The sequence below is a fragment of the Limanda limanda genome, chromosome 22, assembly GCF_963576545.1.
Source record: "Limanda limanda chromosome 22, fLimLim1.1, whole genome shotgun sequence".
Taxonomy (NCBI): Eukaryota; Metazoa; Chordata; class Actinopteri; order Pleuronectiformes; family Pleuronectidae; genus Limanda; species Limanda limanda.
In genome coordinates, this window is record NC_083657.1 from 12,446,003 (window position 1) to 12,467,088 (window position 21,086).

The 21,086-nt window shown below is 43.6% G+C and overlaps 1 protein-coding gene across 1 annotated transcript in view; it reads right to left on the reverse strand.

Moving 5' to 3' along the window:
• Positions 1 to 4,124, reverse strand: part of kdm6ba (lysine (K)-specific demethylase 6B, a) — a 45,682-nt gene extending 41,558 nt beyond the window's left edge. Inside the window, exon 1 of the mRNA XM_061066024.1 lies at positions 4,065 to 4,124. The gene's annotated coding sequence lies outside the window, so the exon portion shown is untranslated. The remainder of the gene's footprint in view (positions 1 to 4,064) is intronic.
• Positions 4,125 to 21,086: the final 16,962 nt, after the last annotated feature.

The window sequence follows — 21,086 nt, forward strand, 5'->3', positions numbered from 1 at the left end:
TGACCTTTGCCAAACTGAGATAAAATCTGCCTTGCACTAAGGACTCTTGCATGCAAACACACATACACTCACACACACACACACACACACCTGTGTCAGTCAGTCACAACCTGACTGGCACAGAGGTTAGTCACATGATCCCTGTGTGGTAAAGTGTGTGTGTGTGTGTGTTATAGATTTGTCTTCTATCATCCTGCCAATCCCCTGTCTCCTCCAGGTAGTAGTGACACAGTCTTTTCCTGACTGAGACAACTGGGAGCCATTACTCTAAATCAACTAAATCCATTCTTTCCCAATCACACAAAGAAACCATTTGCACACTCAGCATACTACCTCTGCCAGAATGTGTGTGCGTGTGTGTGTGCATTTAAAATGTCTCAGCATGACTCTTTTTCCCATTCTCCCAGACATCACTCCATCTCCACTTCTTTCTCTTGTGCGTCTGAAGCTCAGATCCAGGCCAACCTGAATAAATACGGAAGTCAGGCTGCAGCACGTGGATCTGACCCTCCACCACACTGTTGAGTCTCTGTCTTTCATCATGTCTCCATCTCTCTCTTTGTCTTACTCTCTGCTAATTATATACAGCCACTTCTAGTTTCTATGGTGGAAATTAGCTCCAAGGCCAAAGCTAATCTCTCTGAGCCCTTTTACGCTGCATAATAGAATTAACCACCTAAGCCTTATCCCTCTGTGCCTTAACAAACTGTGTTTTTGACTATAAAACTAGTGTGTAGTCATAGATAAAGTCAGACTAGACCATTAAGCCCCTGAATAAAATGCAGCTACTGTATTTATGTACGTGTCTGAATATGTGCTGTGCCGTTAGCAATAGAGCCAGGATCCTCAAGGAATTAGCACAGATTCAGGCAAATATGCTCTGAAAAGGTGACTAACACAGTTAGAACTTGTCCCAACGTTTATGATCTATTGAATTAAGCACACTGAACCTTGGAAATGCTGTGGAGAAAACACAAGGCCAAATGGTACCTCCCACTACATAGACACAGTTGAGTTACTCTTGTATTGTTTCAAACTAAAAACCAAATATTTGGAATATATTTCTTCAACAAAAACCATCATTTTCTTTAAACACACTGTTTGTAGCTGTAACAGCCAATCTGAATATAATTGTATAATTCGATCAGTTCCTAGCTTTAATGAACTGGCTCTAGGTTAAATGAACACAACATTCAATCAATCAGAGTAACTAACAGACATTTATTTACATGAAAGTGTCTCAAATTATTACTTTGACATGGGTTGTTATTAGCCCAGCTCCAGCCCCTCTCACCACAGACACAACCCAGCCATGGCGCCAGTCAGCCAGCCAGCTCCCCCTCACCTCCACCCCTGAACCTCTTCTCATGCCTGTCTGCTCCTCTCTTTCTCCTCCCCCTTTCCCTACTGTTTTTAAATACAAGGCAGAACACCCCTCCCCCTCGTCTTCTCTCTCTCTCTTCTTCCGTCTCCCTTTTTCTTCTCCAGGCAGCACACTCAATCACCCTCACCCTCCTCCTCCTCCCCCTTGCCATCTCAGCCTCCATTCCAATGAATGCACAATCTCCCCCCTTCAGGCATGGGGGGACTGCCCTAGGGCTGGGGAGGGGTAAAGAGGAGAGCAGCACACATGCACATACAAATTCAATCACAAAAACACACCCCCTCTCCCCACTACCTCCTGTGTGTGTGTGTGTGTGTTTGCGTGCACATCTGTAGAGAAACACAGGGCTCGGTGGGTGACAGACGGGGGTGGAAGGTTTGGGTGGCGTCCTAATAGCTCTTAATGCAGGAAATGGCTTGTTGCTACACAGACAGCTCCAGAATCAACTGTCATCACAGGCCTCATCCCCATATTTTATCTGTATCAGCACAACTCAGACATTCACTCGCAGCTGGGCCAGGTCAACCCTCCCCCCATTAATGACTTTGCAAAACTGTGGCCTGCAGAGACAAAAAATCCCAGCTACAATGGAAAGTCATGGAATCTGTCTTGCACATTATAGAAGCTTTGATAATATATCACTTTGCGAAAATTTGTTTCTTTAGTCCTTAAACAATTTTAAGAGTAAATCCTCCACCACAACTTATTGTAATTGATCAAATGTAAGATAACACTTTGATGATGTTGATGATGTTATTGTGCCACACAACAAAGTAATGCATTATGTCCCACCATATTCTCCTGTAATAGCATCCTCTATATTCAGAATGGGAACTAGCAGCACAGTATAAACAGATTAGCACAGCATTAGAACTGGCTGGGTCCTGTGTACAGTATTTCCTAATAGGGCATGGCTATGTCAGAAAGCGAGCCTGCAGCTATGATGTATTCCAGTCCACAGCAGGCGACCCCAGCTGAACCAGCGCCTGGCACACCACTATTGGATAATCGCAGCTGGACAGGAAGTGGTGGAAGAATAAAAAAAAGAAAGAAAAGAGGGAAGAAATATCAGAGAGAAGAAGACGCTCTACTTCCGCTGGAAATGAACTAATGAAGAGAGAGAGAGAGAGAGGGAGAAATTCCCCAGGGGTAACAGGAAGGGTAGGGGCGGCAAAAGGGAATAGTAACAGTGATTTTGCCTTGTGTGTGGAAGTGGGTTTGCGCATGTGCAGGCCGGGTGCTCACTTGTGTGTGTGTGTGTGAGTGTGTGTGAAGGAGTGCTGTTGGGATCGGTTTACAGTAGTATGCGTGATATGGCTTTCGAGTGAGCCTTTTATTTTAGGAATGTTTGTGATGGTTTGAAAAATGGGGGGGCTAAATTAGGACAGGCCCACGCACACACATAGGCACGCACAAAGACATCGACACACACGCATGTGCACACTCACATACTGACACCAATATTAGCTCCAGGCAGACGCCGGCACAAGTGTTGTATTTCTCACACACTCGCTCAGGGAGGAGCATGCGCGCGCACGCATGCACACACACACACAAAACGCTGGATCCTATTAGGTCTTCACATGTGAGTAACACACACACACACACACACACACACACACACACACACACACACACACACACACACACACACACACACACACACAGACCAGACTACTGACAAGAACAAGCCCCCACAAGACCACTACTGGACAGTAAAACTCACACTTTGTTTGTGTGTTTAACTAGTACAATGTGTAAGATGCTAATAGGAGCCGGCATCTCTATGTGTGTGTGTGTGTGTGTGTGTGTGCACAAGCGCAGAGGAGCTAGGTATTCACTGATTAATGCTTCCGGAGACAAAGTCACAAGACCCCTGCTCAATACAATCACCTGCTTATTTCATGATGCAGAGATGAAAACAGAGAAGAGATCTGAGCAGAGAAAGAAGATGAGGAAGAAAAGAAAGAGAGAGACCTTTTGTGCAAAGTGGCATTTAAGTGAAGGTGAAAAATACAGAAAGGACTTGGAAGGGAAAAGATGAAGGATTGACAAGGATAAGACACGAAGAAAGAAAGAAACAAGTGAGCGAAAAAAATTTACTACTTTTGTGTTTTGTTTTCTGCGCCGGGGGAACCAGCTGCTGTGGAGTCAACGAGGGCATTTAAAGCGCCCTGCTCTGACATGAACCACCTCCACAATTCTGCCTGACAGGGTTTTCTTTGGTTTTCCAGTAACATGACAATCAGTTTAGGTTCAGGACATTTGCTTTCATGTACAGCACTAGAAGTATGTGTATAATACATATGGTTTCTGACAGAAGCTTTCAATCTCTGCCCCTTCAGTTCACAATCCTCCAGAAATCTTTGTCCCCGAAAAGTGGCTCTGTAGCCTGGTGCTCGTCTATTTCGGGGCATCCCTCACATGCAAAAGTTTAGGAAGCCCCGTGACATAAACATTCAAGACTGTCCACAAAGACACACACATTCACACACAGCCCCAGCTGGAGCACACAAGCTCCCTTTGTGCTGCATTCCTCACGCCTTTTAGCCTTAGCTCCAGCCTTTAGCTTAGCTCCTCTCCATCTGCACACATACACACGGCAACTTTCTCCTGCTTTTGTCTGCAGAGCGGTAGCGGCGAAACAGCTGAAAGATTGTGGATAGGAAGCTGGTCTTACCGTGGCCAGGCTCGGGCTGAGCACACAGCGGCACACAGGGTCGGCTCGCTGGAGTAAAATCCAAAAGAGGGTTGTTGGTTAAAGAGCCAGCCAGCTCAGCAGATTCCCACCACCTTTCCTTTCCTTCCCTGCTGCCTTGCCTTCCTGCCTGCTCTCCCAGCTTTGTGTGTGCCTTGTATTTTCCCTTTAAATTGCACGGGCTGCCTCCCCCCACCTCCTCAGCACACACACGCGCACCGAGCCAACACACAAAACACACACTGCCCCTGAATATGACACTGTTGTCAAAAGCGTGCAGCACTGTTGTTGTTGTTATTTTTTATATGTTATTTTTTTTTCGTATTCTGCAGCCTGAAAGGGGAAAAAAAAAAAGGGACCAAAAATAGAAATCCTCTTTGTCTTTCTTCCTCTTCTCTCCCTCTCTAGAAAAATAAAAGTGACTCTCGTTTTAGATCCTCTTCTTCTGTCTGTTCCTCTTCCTCACTCTCTCTATCTCTATATTCTGTCTCGCTTTTTTCCCACTCAGTAGTCAAACAAAGAAAGGAAAGGAACAGAGTGAGCGCACACACGCACACAAACACACACAGACATACACAACACACATTTGCTTCTGCTTTCTCTCTTTCTCTCTCAACACACACACATACACTCATGCACAGGCTCAGAGCCCAACCCCCCAGCCTGCCTCCCTCTGATTTTTTTTTTTTTCACTCCCTGCCTTTCTCTAAACAGCACCTCCCCCCTTTCCACCCACCCCCCCACCCCTCCCTCAGCCTGATCTGGCCTCGTTTTCATTCGTCTACCACTCCTCCCTCTCTCCTCCCTCCCTCCCTCCCTCCCTCTCTCCATCCTTCGCCTCCCTCCCTCTGTGTGTCAAACAGATGGGATTGGAGAGCAGAAGGAGCCTCTGTGTTCGCTCTCTATACCTCGATATCTCTTCTTCATTAGTGTGATGTAAGCCCGATGGAAAAATGCTTTGACCTAGAGTGCACGTACACACGCTGATGATTAAAAAGAAATCGATAGAGATGCAGATGACCTTCGATCAGGGTTATAAGACTACAGTGTGCGTCGTTTCGCAGATGTGAATTTATTACGGCAACATCTCCGCATTAACAGATATGTGAAGTCGGTGATGAGGCTTTCGAGTAAAAAGCGGCTAACATGTGGCTCTGAGAGAACAATGGCTCCCACACAAATCTGGGGCAACTTGACCACTGGGAGAGTTACTAACTTTATGTCTCCATTTACTGACTTCTGACAGCATAATGGATTTACTACATCTAACTTATGTTGCAAATTCAATCAATTAGATGAGATTAGATGACTGCTTTACTGCTGTTTCCTCTTTCTAAACTCCAGGAGTCTTTTTTTCTCTCCTTAAAGTCATTACAGTGCAAGCAGTCACATGATCAGAAACCAAGCGAGATTATCTGAACCAGTTTGTATACCTGGAAATAAAAAAACTGAATGTGCACAAGTAACCAGGAAGTTAGTGTATTATTTATAAAACTGTCATCCAATGACCTGTCCTCAACCATGCGAGTATTTAGCAAAACAAACCTGTTGATGTTTAAAAACTGTCAAATAGAACATTTTGGAAACGATGACATCACAGCTTACCTTGTCTACTGTTTATTTGTGTAATGAGCATGTGCCATAAAAAACAACACTGACGGCTATATACCTGTTTCTCTATGGTTGTTTTGCACTTCTAAGTCTAATTGTAAGTAAGTTTGCAGCTAAACTTATCATCAGTGTACCACATTACCAGCATTCACAGGTGTCTGCCTCACCCGATATCTTTCAGACCACAGCATTGTTCTCTTGTATTTGACAGATCACTGATCTAGACTCTATGGCTAACTACTGGTCTGGCAAGTTTGTTTGTCTCACCTAACACAATCTCTCATTGTTTCCTTTGTCAGTAAAAGAAACTGAAATAATTTAAATAATTGATACTAAAGGCCGGCGCATGCTTCTGCGTTTTCACGGGAACGGAGACGCAAGAGCCCTTCCGGGCCCCTCACGGCCCTTCCTACGTCCTTACGTGCGTCGGCCAATTTTTCTAACTAGACGGCAAAGCCCCGCAAGCGTCACCCGGCCGCGAGGGCTGTGATTGGTCTGCTGACTACATCATTTCCGGAGTCGCATTTCCGGTTCATGCCCTGAAACCACGGAAGATTTAGAAGAACGAATATGGACCAGATAGAAGAGCACTTGGCAGAAGAGATCCGACACTATGACCACTAGTATAACCCGTCACTAACCGGCGGATTTTTCCGCCAGAAAAAGGCTCTGCGGAGCCGCCGTGGCGATGTAAATAAATCGCTCTTTTTCGTGCAACACACGAAGAAGAGCCGACTTCGACAAAAAACATTACTGCGCCTAGTGTTCTGGCGGGGAATTGCATGGCAACACGCGCAACGGTTGGAGAACCATGAATGACAACGAGTCCTGCGTTACAGCTGCGTGCCTGCGGGCCCCTGACGACGCAGAAGCATGCGCCGGCCTTTATGACACCGAAATCCAGATCTTTGATGCATGTCATAGCATTGCGCTGAAAACAGGGTGAAAGTTGGCATGTCCACCAGGGTGTTGTGTTTCCGTCAGTGTCGATTGGAGCTGGAGATGATAAATACCCGTGACTACTGCAGACTCATTTGACCCGGGAGTTAATGCCAATTGTACCCTGTCCCAGTGAAGACAAGAGCCAGATGTTGGGGGCGTGTGGGTTTTTGTCTAGTGTGAAAGGGTTTTTAGTGTCAAACTTAAAAAATAATTGATTGAGGAACCTAATCGAATCAAAATAACATTTAGAAAGTCAAATATTATGTTTCAAAACAGTTAATCCTTTGTCCTGTACATATTTCACTTCTGTGGAGATTATCGAATATGTCAGTACAAAGTGCATTAACTGTAAGCACAGTAACTTTGTTTGAGTTCTACAGAGCTTACAGGCTGGGACAGTGGAACAAGTAATGCCCACTTGTTGGCATGTTTCTCTCTCTCTCTCACACACACACACACACAAAAGGCATGCCCTCTTGAGTGTCAGCCACGTGCAGGAAGATGAAATTCCAGAGAGGAGAGAAAAAGTACAGTCGGAAAGCCAGGAAGGAGAAGGAGAGGGAGGGTGAGGGGTGACGGTATGGAAAATACAGCATAGAGCCGCTGCACTCTCTGACCAGGGCATAGGCTGGAGGAAATATAGGCACTATTACTGCACTCAGTGACTCCTATAGACTACTCCCCCCCCGTCTCCCTCCCTCGCTCTATACAGAAGCCAGGGCACCAGGAGACATGGCTCCCAACTGCATGACCAGAACAGAAAGGTAACAGAGTAACACTGGAGTTAACACTGAAGACTTTCTAGAAAATCTGCAGATGAGTATGCGCTAGTTGCTGAATATTTCTGCCAGCTCAAATAGCTTAATTTCCTTTCAGCTTCTGGTGCATGCACATAGCTTAGATACAGATGTTGCATTCAGCACTGGTGCCTGTGTGTGCATGCATTAAGCTGTTTGGAATGAGAGGAGACCAGATGCAAAAGAAACTTACACACACAACCACCTCTAATTAGTTTTATCAATGTATGTAGTAGTCCATGATAAAAAATACTGTCAACAAAACCATTGTTGTTGCTTTTTTGTCCACATTGTTCTCTTTATACTGTACAACCAACATTGTGAAGCAAAATATTTCCTTTCAGGTGATGTGTACACAGACCCAAGACAGGTTCTCATGAGAGAGAAAGAACTACATTACAACTGCAGCTGAAACTGTGAGGTCTGACCGTCTGTATTTGTTACCCCACTGTTTATAGACACACAGAAATAACTATTGCCTTCAAACTTACTCAACCACTATAAAGGTGTGCTAAATCAATAGTAAAAAGGGTGTAGGCCTTTATGTTTGTTGTACATGAAACTATGCCAAAACTAGGACATTATCAATACAAGTGCAAGTTATTTGAGTGAGTATTGCTTGAGATTGTTATATGTATTGACTCTAGACTTCTACCAAAGAAACCGGTATAAACATAACTTTGTATGGAGATGCAGGGGAAAGCTTTCTAGCTTTATATCTCACACAGAAGCCATTTGTTATGCAGTTGCTTTTGCAGACTGGTGCATCAAACAAACCCTGAGTGGTTAAGCAGGGAAGTATATCCACTATCACTGGAGTGTGGTCAGTACCAACAAGGAACTGAAACAATAAACCAACATGAATGTTTACATTACTACTTTGACTACATTTTATCAACGTACCACCAACACCGACTGCATGTGAACAGATAGATTTAGATTTAGATTTATTTAGCTGATACAATTTTATAAACAGCAAACTATTGCTAGGACACAGAACCAGAAACACCTTCTCCCTAGCTTCACACAGAAAGGTCAACGCCAAGATTCAAGCCTCGAAAAATGTTTCCTCACTGAGTCACCACTGGGCAACAAATGGCTTGCTCCAGGTGAGGCGTGAACTCACAATCTAACAGCAGATTACCAACGACTCCGCCACTCAAGCATATACATCACACAAGGGTTTTTGCATGTTTCATTTCTAATCTAATGTTTGGGGCTCTGGCTGAACTGTAATTGCACTGTAATTACAATTACAAGCACACACACAGAGTGCCTAATAATAGACTGCAAATAAAATCACAACATGGTCTCTTTTTAAACCATGGGTGAGGAACCTACTGCAGATTGTGGATTGTTTTTTTCACCAGAAATGACCTGCGGATAAAGTTCGAAGAATTGGGGCCAGACTTTACTCGCAGTTTGCTTTTCACATCTGCACAATGCAGCGGGAGGTTCTCTGCCCGGACGCGTTCACAACCACAACAAACCCTCCACATTACTCAGGCGAGAGGTGGTGCAGCCACATGCAGCAGGCAAAGGCAGGAAGTGATGCATTAATTCGGCTGCAAATAAAACATAGTTTTCTTGACAACATCCAGTCTCAGTTCGGATTCTCCTGACTTTTTACAGACTTTATACCCGGTGGCCAGGTAGAGAAAGTCCGTATATAATCCAGAGGCTCTCACTCCAACATTTGCGTTTTCACATGCACCTTCTCCAGAGAAAGTGTGGAGAATCTCCGGAGTTCAGGGCATGTCTGAAAGCAGCTTATGTGTACTCTGTCTTCACCCCAAAACTATCTCTGAGGCCCATGCTGTAAATAAGTCTTTGACAATTTGTCTGGTTAAATAGGGGTAAAAACCAAACAAAGGGAAGTAAAACAAAGTGAGTCGATAAAAGAGAGCAAGGAGCGGAAGAGGAAACCTCCCAGGGAGGAGGAGGAGGAGAGAAGGCCAGTCAATATGGTGGGACATTACATAATTCTCTCACTGTATTGATTTATTGCCTTGCTGCTTTGGCCTCTAGCCAGCATGCAATAGCATTTGTAATATTTGAGTTGGAGCCCAGACAGAGAGAGAGCGAAAGAGCGACTTAGATGAGGGCAGATAGATGTGACAGATAGAGGGGACAGTGAAACGGAGAGAGAAAGAGGTTGAAACGCAGAGAGGGTGAATAATAGCAGGGAATTTTGGGATGCAGCCAAAGTGACAGATAAAGAGAGAAGAGAGAGAGAAAGAAGCAATGGATAAAGAAAAGAGAGCGAGGGAAACAAAGCATTAAAGAGAGCGTTTAATTGTGCGAGCAGGGCAGAGAAGATAGTGACAGATCGAGGGAACACGGGAGACAAAGAATGTGTGTCAGTGAGTGCACTGCAGGTTATACTAGTTGCTATAATCTGTCCTGTTATATAAGAGACAGAGAACAACGGATCTGCAGGAAAGACTGGGTTTACTGCAAACAGGGTGCAAACTCTTCAAACACTACAGTAGGAACAGAAAGTGCCTGTGGCCACACGGATATACACTACAGCAGCATTCACAGGTTGCTCTGAGAGGAACATCCACACTCGCTGGCTAAATCTAATAATAGATATCTTTTCTCAGGTTTGGCTATCAATCATCCACACACTCACAAACTGGAGGGTGCAGCTTCAACCCAAAAGGTGCTTGTGGGACGGTCAAACAGCACCTGAAACCTTGGGGTGAAAACTGAGGTGATGGTGTTCCAACACTGTTCCAATGCTGTGTCTGGAAAAAGGACACAAGCCAAATAAGACATGCCTGGTCTGTGTCACAGAAAAATTATGAATTATTATTTACAACATAAAATAAATGAATGAGCCAGTTCACTTGGTATATGCTGTTGCCACGGTAATATCAATATGGTATTACTATCAGCAAAGTGAGGCAAATAATGCAAGCAATCCTGTGGGCTGCTTCTTTTGCCAAGTCTGAACTTTCCCATAAAACATGGTTCAGTTTGATCCGGACTCAGATAATCTCTTCCCGCCAAACAAGACTTTGGTCTGCTTGTCCGAGGAACCTTTCACATCTGTTAATTTGGTTCAGACGAAACTGAAAGGCCAGGATGTCTGGACTTAAGGTGTGAAATCCCTTTAAATCTGTGTATTAGCTCATTGAGTTCTGTGATAAATAAAGCAGGGACATGTGTGTAAATCATCAATTTGTGGTTAAGGTTGAATCAAAACATGATAAGGTTGATCATAGAGAGCAGAGGTGAGCAGATGTGACTCTTAACCAGGTGAAAATTACCTGTTAACTGAGCTAGGTCTGTTCTCTCTGGGATTTGATCGACACTATTGCACTCTGCTTAAATCTTTTTCTACGTCGTACTTTGATTTGACGTTTTCCTATTTTGTGCAATGAATAACCTGAGAAACCTGCATGGATGATTGTCCCTGTCATGTTAACAGCATGTTCAAGTTATAGTCGAACTTGTGGGAGGAGACAAGCAATGTGTTCACTGATATTCCTGTGCCTCATGACTCACTTCATACATCATAAGGGCCTCTCCTTTCTCCTCCCCATCCTCCATCCCTGCTTTTCCCCCTCTGGCATTTCCTCCCTTGTTGTGACATCTTTCTTTCACTTCCTCACTCTCTGTCTTTGGATGAACTACAGATGGATGAGGGGTAGGAAGCGGAGATAAAGGCAGAAAACTAGATTAATGGGCTGAATGGAGCGCGGAGAGGGAGACGAACACTAAAAAGATGGGGGAAAGAGAAAGTGAGAGGGAGGCTGAGCTAGAACAGGCTTTCCTTGTGCTACCGTGAATAATTTACTTTATTCCCCACTCTCTCTCTCTCTCTCTTTTAAAAGATATAACTGAAGGTGTGTGTGTGTGAGAGAATATGTGTGTGTGTGAGAGCTGATTAATTGTCAATTAATGTTTAACGAGGTACAGCTGTGTTCAATTAACACTGGTTTAGGCACTGTCTCTTCTAACACCCCCCCTTCCTCCTTCTCTCCCTCCATCAAATATCATCCCCTCTCTCCTTCCCCTTCTGCTGTTAGTTCTTCATGGAGAAAGACTGGGGAGAGATAAACTGAGGTTGATGCACTGAAATTAAAAAGCCGATTGGAGACGGCACTGTGTGATCATTTACTGGAACATCTGGGCTGTTGTGCTCCGGCATTTCTTTGCCTCGGGCGCTAACTTCCTCCAGTCTCCGCTGGTTGCCTGGAAAACTCACCATGATGACGAGACTTTACGATGTCAATTCCCCCGAAAGAGCGGAATCGATCCTCTTATCTATAGCCAAGAAAGTCAATAAAGTGGTTTTCAGACATGAACTCTGGAATATGTCCAGAAAATTGGGCCTGGACATCTTCCGAGTTGGCTCTTCACAAGCGAAGAGCACAGTAGGAGATTGTCCCAGTCAGACACGTTTCATTAAAACCTTTATGTGAGTGGTTGAGTCTGGTTGAGCCGGAGATATTTTTCAGTTTTGCTTCTGTCGTGTGTTAAAAACATCATCAATAGGCCCAACCGCTGTAGATTTTACGGATATTTCCTGCTACTTTCCCACCTGGACTCACCTAGACAAGCAGACCAAAGATCTGTTTGGCAGATTGGAAAGGGCCCCTGAAATGTCGTGGAAAATTTTAGGAAAATGTCCGGACATCATGTCTGTATCAAGCTGTGTATCAAGTGTTTTTCCAAAAATGGCAAACTATTCCTTACGGGAATTGTTGTTGGTAAATGGACCCTCATTTAAAAATCAGCTCTCAAATCTTAACGCCTTCTCAAAGTCACATTCAACCATTCACACACAAATTGATACAGCACTTCTATAAATAGTGCTTCTCCATCTCACGTCTCACATCAAACACTGAGGGAACAGCAGTCAGGGGCAATTTAGGGTTTAGTGTCTAACCAAGGGACACTTTGAAATGAAGACTGGAGGACTTAAATTTATTTCCTTGAGACTTACTCTAACCGTAACCATAACTACTTCTTGCCAAATCATGACCCTTATCCTGATATTTACATAATGCTAACCTTTGCCTTACCTTAAAACTTGTTATCACCTTAAAGTTTAATGATTTACAGTATTGGGACCGCTATTGATAATCAGAAAATCATAATCGCTAATCATTATAACCTTTTTATCCTATTCTGTGGGATTTCTATTCAGCTACTAGTTGACCTATTAAGTCATTAACCATTGTAAAACATTCAACTGCATGTGAAGTTTACGTCGTTTTTTTTCTGTACTGTGTGCTGTTTGCTTGTGTCTACAAAATGTCAAGGTGCTGAAGCTCTTAAATGTCAAACTGTTGTCTTTCCTGTGTCATTTGAAGTTGCCTACGCACAACGCTCCCCACAGAAGCTTTAACAATGTAACGCCACATGACATAAATTTCATCACACAAGCATGCAGTGCATGTGTGTTGAGCGATGGATCCAGCACAGACTGCCGGTGAACTCATTGGCACTGAGACATTTGAATTCTGCACCATGCTTCTATTTCCCCCCCCAACTCCCTGTGCAAAGACCCACGAGGCTCACAAGTTTGATGCCTTCTTTTCCTCCTCGCTCTCAGCCTCCTTTTCCTGTACCCCGCCTTATCTCTTTCTTCCCTCTCCTCATCTGATTCATCATCTGCCTGCAGCCTCTCGCTCCCACCCCCTCTGTGTGTGTGTCTCTGTCCAGGAATAGGAAACATCACTGGTCTCAGTTCAGATTTGTTGCATTGTCTGTGGGAACAAGATTGTAGAACCTGTCTGACCTGACTAGTTCATGGCTGCTGCGCCCAGAAACACACACACGCACACACAGTGATCTGTCATATGTAAATAAGAGAGAGTGGTGAAGGTGAGGAGACAGAGAGGAACAAGGGACGCAAAGTATTGCCTGCTGGAGCGAAAATGTGTGTGTGTGTGTTCATCCATTTGTGACTGCCATTTTAAATGTACTGTACTATGTATTTGTCTGTCTGTCCCTTTTCCCTGTTCTGACTTCCATTACAGTATGATACCTCCACCCATCTGTTCACAAAGGAGAGTGAGGGAGATGAATGGAGGCTGAAGCATGAAGCGCTGCCTATCACTCTGCTCATCTGCTCCTCCTCTTCCTCTTTATCTGGTCTCTTTCTTTGTCCTCTACCTCCCTGCCTGTCTCCCTCTCTCTCCTCCTCTGCTTCCTTATCGTGGTCTCCTCCTCTTCCTCCTGTCTGTCTGTCTCCGCTCTCCACCTCTCCCCCTTTCATCTTCAGAAACCAGCAGAATGGAGCTCAGCTTCCTCGAAACACAGCAGGTGTGGAGTGTGTCTAATTGTACAAAAGTGTGTGTGCATGTGAGTGTGAATGTAAAATGTGCTATAAAGTCCAGCGCATTAGAGCTTTTTTTGTGCCTGTGTATGTAGAAGTATGTGTGTGTTAGCTGTGTTTGTGTGTGAATGTGTGTGTTTGAGATATCTTGTTTCCTCAGGGGAACCTAGGCCCATTTCCACTGTCTGCTGTAGCCAACCAACTCAGCAGTGCATCGATAATCTATTAGGCTAGAAACAGACAAACACACACACACACAAACACAAGCTCGCACATACACACTTGTTCTTCTTACCTGCCACCACTGTGCACACTCATAAGTACTGACTGTACTGGTTGGGCCAAATATTGTCTGCACCTGGAAAAAAGTATACCACAGAAATAAGAAATGATAAACACACAAAAAAACATTACCCACATACGTTTAGCTATGATTGAAGCAGGATTTGTTCAGGCTGCAACCACTGCAATATATGTATCTGTAAACATATATAGGACAATTACACACACATACACAGTAAAACACAGCCAGAGTATAAATCAACAACAAACACGAGAGGATAACATAGCAGGAAGATGTTTTAAAAATACATAAAATCTGATGTAAATATCCCCGTACATATGAAACATGCACGCACGCACGCACGCAGGCACGCACGCACGCACACACACACAGAAAACGCTATGTACTGACCAACCTCACAGAGTGATTACAGCTGCCAGGCAAGACATGCACCCACTGCTATTATATCCTCTGTCATACAAAACTAGACACAACACACACACACACTTGGAGAAATATTGACAGACACGCAAAAATAACACACTGCCACACAAAATACATAAACAAGATACCAACATGATGTAAGAAGGCGCAATATCAGACATCACCATACTTAAAGCCTGTTTATCGACCAGCTAAATAGGACAGGAGGAGCTAAGCCCCAAAGATGGAGCTTGTTTACAATAACACAGCCTTACACGGATAATTTAACAGTATCTTACACCATCCTACTACCAACCTCTATTTATAATACAGGTTGGCTGTTTTTGTGGAATGTAAAGAAGGTCACAGGGATTGTGAGAATGTTGAAGATACAGACTAAAATTCATTGCTGAGGAAAGTACAGATGGATGAATTTTACTACAAGATCTAGTGGGTTATTTTAGTCCCAGTTTGATTTAATTAGAGCAGTAAGTAACTATTTGAATTGTCAATTTCTCTGTTAATTATGTTGTCAACCAACAAATTGTTTAGTATTGTAACAAAGTACTAAATACTGACATTTCAGCTCTAATTTGATATCTGTTAGCTATTAAGGCATAATTCATTACTTCATTATCATATTTGGACTGACCCAGATGAGACGAGATTGGCTGCCGAGTTGTAGTTGAGTTGAACACAAGCACTTCTAATTGGTGAAACTTGGTATCAAATTACTGATACCTATCTTGACTAAAGCTCAAATAACGTAATTCTTACTGGCTGCACACGGCTATCAGCTACAGTTACTTGAGGACAGGGCTGTAACTTTTTATTCAAAATTCAAAGAAGTCAGTCTAGAAGCACATCAGGTATTTAACCATATACGGAAGATGTTCTTCTGTCCTGATGTCAATGGGACGCTCGTTCCACCATTTAGGAGACAAGTCCGCAAACAGTCATGATTTTGTTGAGTTTTTAGAATTTGTAATTGTTTTAGAAGAAAAGGTGAGAAAAATCCTGAATATTCCCACTCTGTCTGGGAGTTCCCCATTGCAGACAGATAAGCTTAATGTTGACAATCATTGCATATGGCCTCATTCACACACACACGTAAAATAATCCAATTTAGACCGTTGTTGCATAGTTATGTCAATTAAACTAAAATCTGTCATTTTGTCACAAATTCAAACCTTAGAGCGCAAAACCCAGGCAATCGTTTCAGGTAAACCCTAAAATATTCCATCATCCACCATTTTTCTCTTTGGATAATCCCTGGATTCCTGCCTTTTGGAATTCCTCCACCGATTATCCCTTCGCCTAAACCACTCCAGGGCCAAGGAGAGGGGGAGGAGGGGAGGGAGGAAAACAAGGAAGGGGAAGCGGGAGGAGGAGAGTCTTATATTAAGACTCTAGGAGTCTGTGAATCTTGCTGGGCTTGCAGTTCCCCCTGCGGACATGTTTTGTGCACGTCGAGGAATGCGCCCGCTCCATTTCTCTGTTGTAGCCCCCTCCTCCCATCGCCTGTCTCCCTCCTTGCTTTCTTCTCTTTCCCTCTTTTTAGGGAATAGAGGTATGTAGGTAGACACAGACAGCTGAGCTGACTCGCAGCAGCTACCATGATCTGCTTGACAACAGCCTGAGGGCCCACACAAGGGCACGCATACAGACTCACATACAAACAGTCACAACAGAGAGAGAGGGAGAGAAGGAAAAAAGAGAGTTCACAGAGGGGCCCTGGGACGGAGCCTTGAGGCACTCCAACCTGGTGACACAGCAGCAGCTTCCCTCTGGTCCCCTCACCAGTGATGCCAGCTAACCACTAGTTGGAGGCTGCTTCGTTCCTGTTTGCTTGCTCTCTTTTCTTTAGGGAGAAAACAATGACCAGACCCTTGCTCTCTAATTTACAGGGGAGTTGGCTCATTCCTCTGAGTGGAATGTACAATGGGAGTAGCCTGCATTTCATGACGTGGTGGAGAGATCAGTGATCGAGGGGGGTGGGGTGGTCAACTGGACAGAGTGGGGCTTCATTGAGGGAAGGGTGAGTGAGTTTAGCTATTTTAAGATGACATATAATTTCAAACTTGTGGTCTGTTTCTGTGGTCAAGGAATGAAACACTAGTAGGGATATATGTGGACTCTACACATGCAACCTTGCAAAGCGGCATTTCGATCATACTTAAGATACTAAAGTTAAACCTTTGGTGGAGCTGCAGTCTCATTCAATGCACACAAAGAAATGCATAATCAGACAATATGAAATGTAAACAGAGAACAAGTTAACGCAAAAAAAACCACAACGCACAAGACAAATATTGGAATCTAATCTACAGAAGGTACAGCAAATAGAAATCTCCAACAAACACGCCTTGCATTGTGAGGACAAATCATAGAAGCTATTGAAATGCACATAAAAGCATACAGCCACAAAATCACTCAGTCTCCAAACCACCACCCACTCAATCCTACAGTCACCTTACTTAACCTGCAGAACAATGCAATAACATGCAGGGAGAAATACAGTATGGAGAAGAGGAAGACGAGCAATGGAACATCAGCTGGTCTCTGTGAGCCAGTGCAAGATTTGAAATGAAAGGGAATGAAAGCGAGTCAGAAGAAAGAGGGGAATATAGAGAACATATGGCGTTGGAAGACCTACTTTCCTTCCCCTACGCTCATTTCCTCTGTTACTCCTCATCTCACACACCTGGGACCATTACTCCACATGGAATCAACACCCAACTAAAACTCTACTTTCTTTAATTAGTTCTCTCTGGCTTCCTCCTCTCTCCCTGCTGCATCCATATGTTCACATCTCTGTCGCCTTTTTTTCTCACCACTCTACTACTCTGTCTCCTTTGTTCCCTGTCATGAAATTTTCCCTTCAGATTCTGTGTCTCTTGTCTTTGCACATTTTCCTGTTCGACCTCTAATTCGGAATCCCTATTAGTCAAGACATCACAAAATTTGTGTAAAAGATACAAATGTATAGCTCTTGCACTACTGCATCTGGCAGGCATGTTTGTGTGGGGGTTGTATGGAGCTTGCATGGGAAACAGGATGGTGGGATTTGCTTTTTCCACATTGTACTGCTTGTCTAATCAATGACAAAAAGATGGGAGAGACAGCTCACTGCCGACAAAGTGGGTCTGCAGGAGGGGAAGAGAGAGCGACACATGACACACATTTTGCAACAAGTCGAGATGCCATCATCGGAAATGCTTCAGATACTGCTGAGAATGTCGGGTAGCACGCAAATCTGTATATTAATAAGTATACTAATTTCACCAAGATAAAACTGCACTTTTCCTGCCAATCACACAACAAATTGTATTTCTTGTCATAAGAAATGGTAATTGGGTAATTTGGGTGTCTTGGTGGAACAGGATGTGAAGGTATGAATATCTTCTTTTGTGTATATGGTCTTATTTGTGTAATAGCTTGATATTGGGGTGACATTTACAGAAAAATAAAAGCTCAAAGAGGACATGTAAAATGGCCAGCACATCTGGTGGAGAAACGTGCTTGTCTGAAAGTGGCTCTGACTCGTCTGTCTGCTCTTCTTTGATGTGTGCAACCCTGACCTCAGTGGGGACAAGTCATTATATGTGCAGTGTGTCTGAGAGAGACATGGCCAGGGAACGAAGGAATTTATTGCTTACTTAAACCAGGGTGACCTTAAACCTGTAAGCCCACATCAAACGTTGTCTGCATGCCATGTACATGCAGTACCTTTCTCTTTAAATGGGGAAATAGAAATGTACTTTTATGAATACCATGTGTAAGTTTAAAGAGTGTCGAAGAAAATGTACATTATGATTGAAAATACATGGAGGAAAAAATTTAAAAGAAACACACGAACAAAAAAACTGCAGATAAATGTCAAAGCTCAATAAAACCAGTTTGTTAAGCAATAGTCAATGTCTGGATATGATATACCATCTTTTGACTTGTGATTCCTCATAAGGCCACAGTTCACTTGAGTTCATGACAGTCATGAGTTAGTCATTCCACTAAGAGCTGTGGGGCTTTCATGGCCCAGGTCTGTGAGAGTGAAATAATGCAGACAAAAATGGAGAGGGGAAACATAAACAAAAACAAACTTGACCATCACAGGCAAACTGATGACACAAGGTGACTTAGACATGATAGTAGCAAGGCTGTTTGAAAAAAAGGAGCTCTGTAGAATAAACTGTGTAAAGTTAGAGAAATGTAATTATAATGTAACGCAAAATTAGGATCCACAAAGAAACACATGTTAAATTAAATAAAGATGAGTTTGTTTTGGAAAATTTCAGGGCAGCATCCAAATTTGCCTTTCAGTTAGCTTCGTCACATAGTGTCATGACTGAATGAATGAATATACAGTGGGTGATGCTATTCTGCGAATGAGGCCTTTTGTTGTACTAATTGAAGGATGGATGAAATTTGGTGGCTGGAGACGACCAAATGACGCAGAAGTGCTAAATCAGAGTGAGAAGGAAAAAGCCCACAACTGTGATCAATATGCTGGAGCATGTGTCGTATGAGATTTTAAATGTTTGTGTTGGAGAAATAAAAGGGTTTGACTCTTGACTGCTGACATGTTCTTTTGTCACTGTGTGTTTGTAAACTTCTCCTCCCTCCGCCTGGTTGCTAGGACACCTGCTTGGGAGACGTGCAGAGACCTGAATGTCTGAACTGACCTTTGACCCACCCCTCAGCAGTGGTCTGGCACTTTATCTTCTGACCACTCCCACCTCATGCTTGTGTGTGCATGCAGAGTGGGTGTGTAGGAAAGTGTGTGTGTGTGTTTTCCATTTTCTCTACACAGCTTCTCCACGCATTTAAGTCATTTTTATGGAAGCCAGAGCTTTGATCTATGTGGCTCTTTGCTGAGCTGTTTAATAACTGGCATTGAAAACTCCTCTAAACAGACACATCCACACAACTATATATACAGTAAATAAACATGGGTTCGGCCTCAGGCTTTTAAGGGCCCAGGGCAAGATTTAGCTTCAGGAGCACCTGTCCATCCATACTTCAAGACGGATGTTGTCAGCTGAAACTGTGCATGTGCTTCACTGGAATATAAAATCCTTCATACTGTATCAACAAATACACCTTTACTTAAAACATTTAAGATAGTTCATCCCAAAAAAGGTTGAGAATGGTCCATGTACATATTAATAGTAACAAAGCTTAAGAGCCCCATGCAGGTGAGAGACTGTGGATGCAAACAGAGCCTGTGCAGGATCCAGAGCTGCAGTTAAACTGGTATATCTCTGCAAGTATGTGGTTCTGCACACTGCTAAACTCTGATCTACAATCTACACCAGGTAACTTGGACGCAATTTAAAAATATGACCAAGAGGGTTATGAAACACAAAACAAGCTCCACACATGGGGGCCACCAGGGATGGGAGGGAACCTGGGCAGGAACCTGATGCCTCCCTCCCCTCCCTCACACACCTTCAAATTCATATAAATGCAGAGACACGGAGAGGTATCATTCTGGGTCACAGTATCACAGACAACCAACATTATTCCATTGTGAATTCGACAAATTTAGCTCTGCAAACAGAGTGGACAATAGCTTTTTAAGTGTGTGTGTGTTTGTGCGTGTGTGTGTGTGCGTGCGTGTCATTCTGTCTTGCTAGCAGCAGACACAGGCTCGCTGGAGCGGCGTCACGCCTTTATTTATTCATCAACCTTCTGGGAACTGGCAATGAGAGACAAGGTCAATACATCACTGCACACATGTGTGCACATGAACGAAGACACAACCACACACCTCATCAGTCCACCTTTATAATGACCACATGCATAGTAAATAATTTTGGGATACCTCTGCCAACACATATACTGAAATGACCGTCATCACAATATGTATGTATACACACACACACACACACAACTTACACAGTGTTCAGAGACTTGTTGGCTGTCCATGTCATGAATCGGAGCCCAGAAAGAACACAGACTATTAAACGCTGCTAGAGCTGCAACACACACCCTATTAAATGCACCAGATCAGCTGAGTCAGCACAACGAGAGAGAAAAGCCAGGTTCGGACAAATAGAGCCCGGTTACCAAGAGAAATATAACACACACAAATAACGTTACTCAGGATCATGTACAGTATGCTTACATACTGCATCCCCACATGTATAGACATGTGTGTACAGTTACAGAAAGACTCAGGAACAAATGAAACTTGCAAACACAAAAGAACAGTCACACACACACACAAAATGCAAAAAAGATCTAGGGACACACACACACACCAGTTTGGGGAATGTAAGCATATGCATGTGTTAGTTCGCATCTGGCTCCTCTTAGGGCAATAAACAAAAGAAGTAGTATGTGTGGTGAATGTGCCATTGTGTGTGTGTGTGTGTTTTATTTGGTCAGTGCTTTGATAGCGGGCGAATGAAGAGGAGGGCTCACCCATGAGTCCAGACAGGAGAGAGGGGCCAGTCGCTGTCAGGTTCTCAAACAAAAACCACATGCAGCTGTTCAGCGTCTCCCTTAGAGGCACGTGACACACATACACAGAAATCCACACACACCAACAGACAGCGTAGCAACAGAGGAAAACACACATTTGTTACTTGGGCAGTGGACAAGTGTGTGAGACTTTTTCACCACCACGTGCATCTCAGTGGAAATCCTCA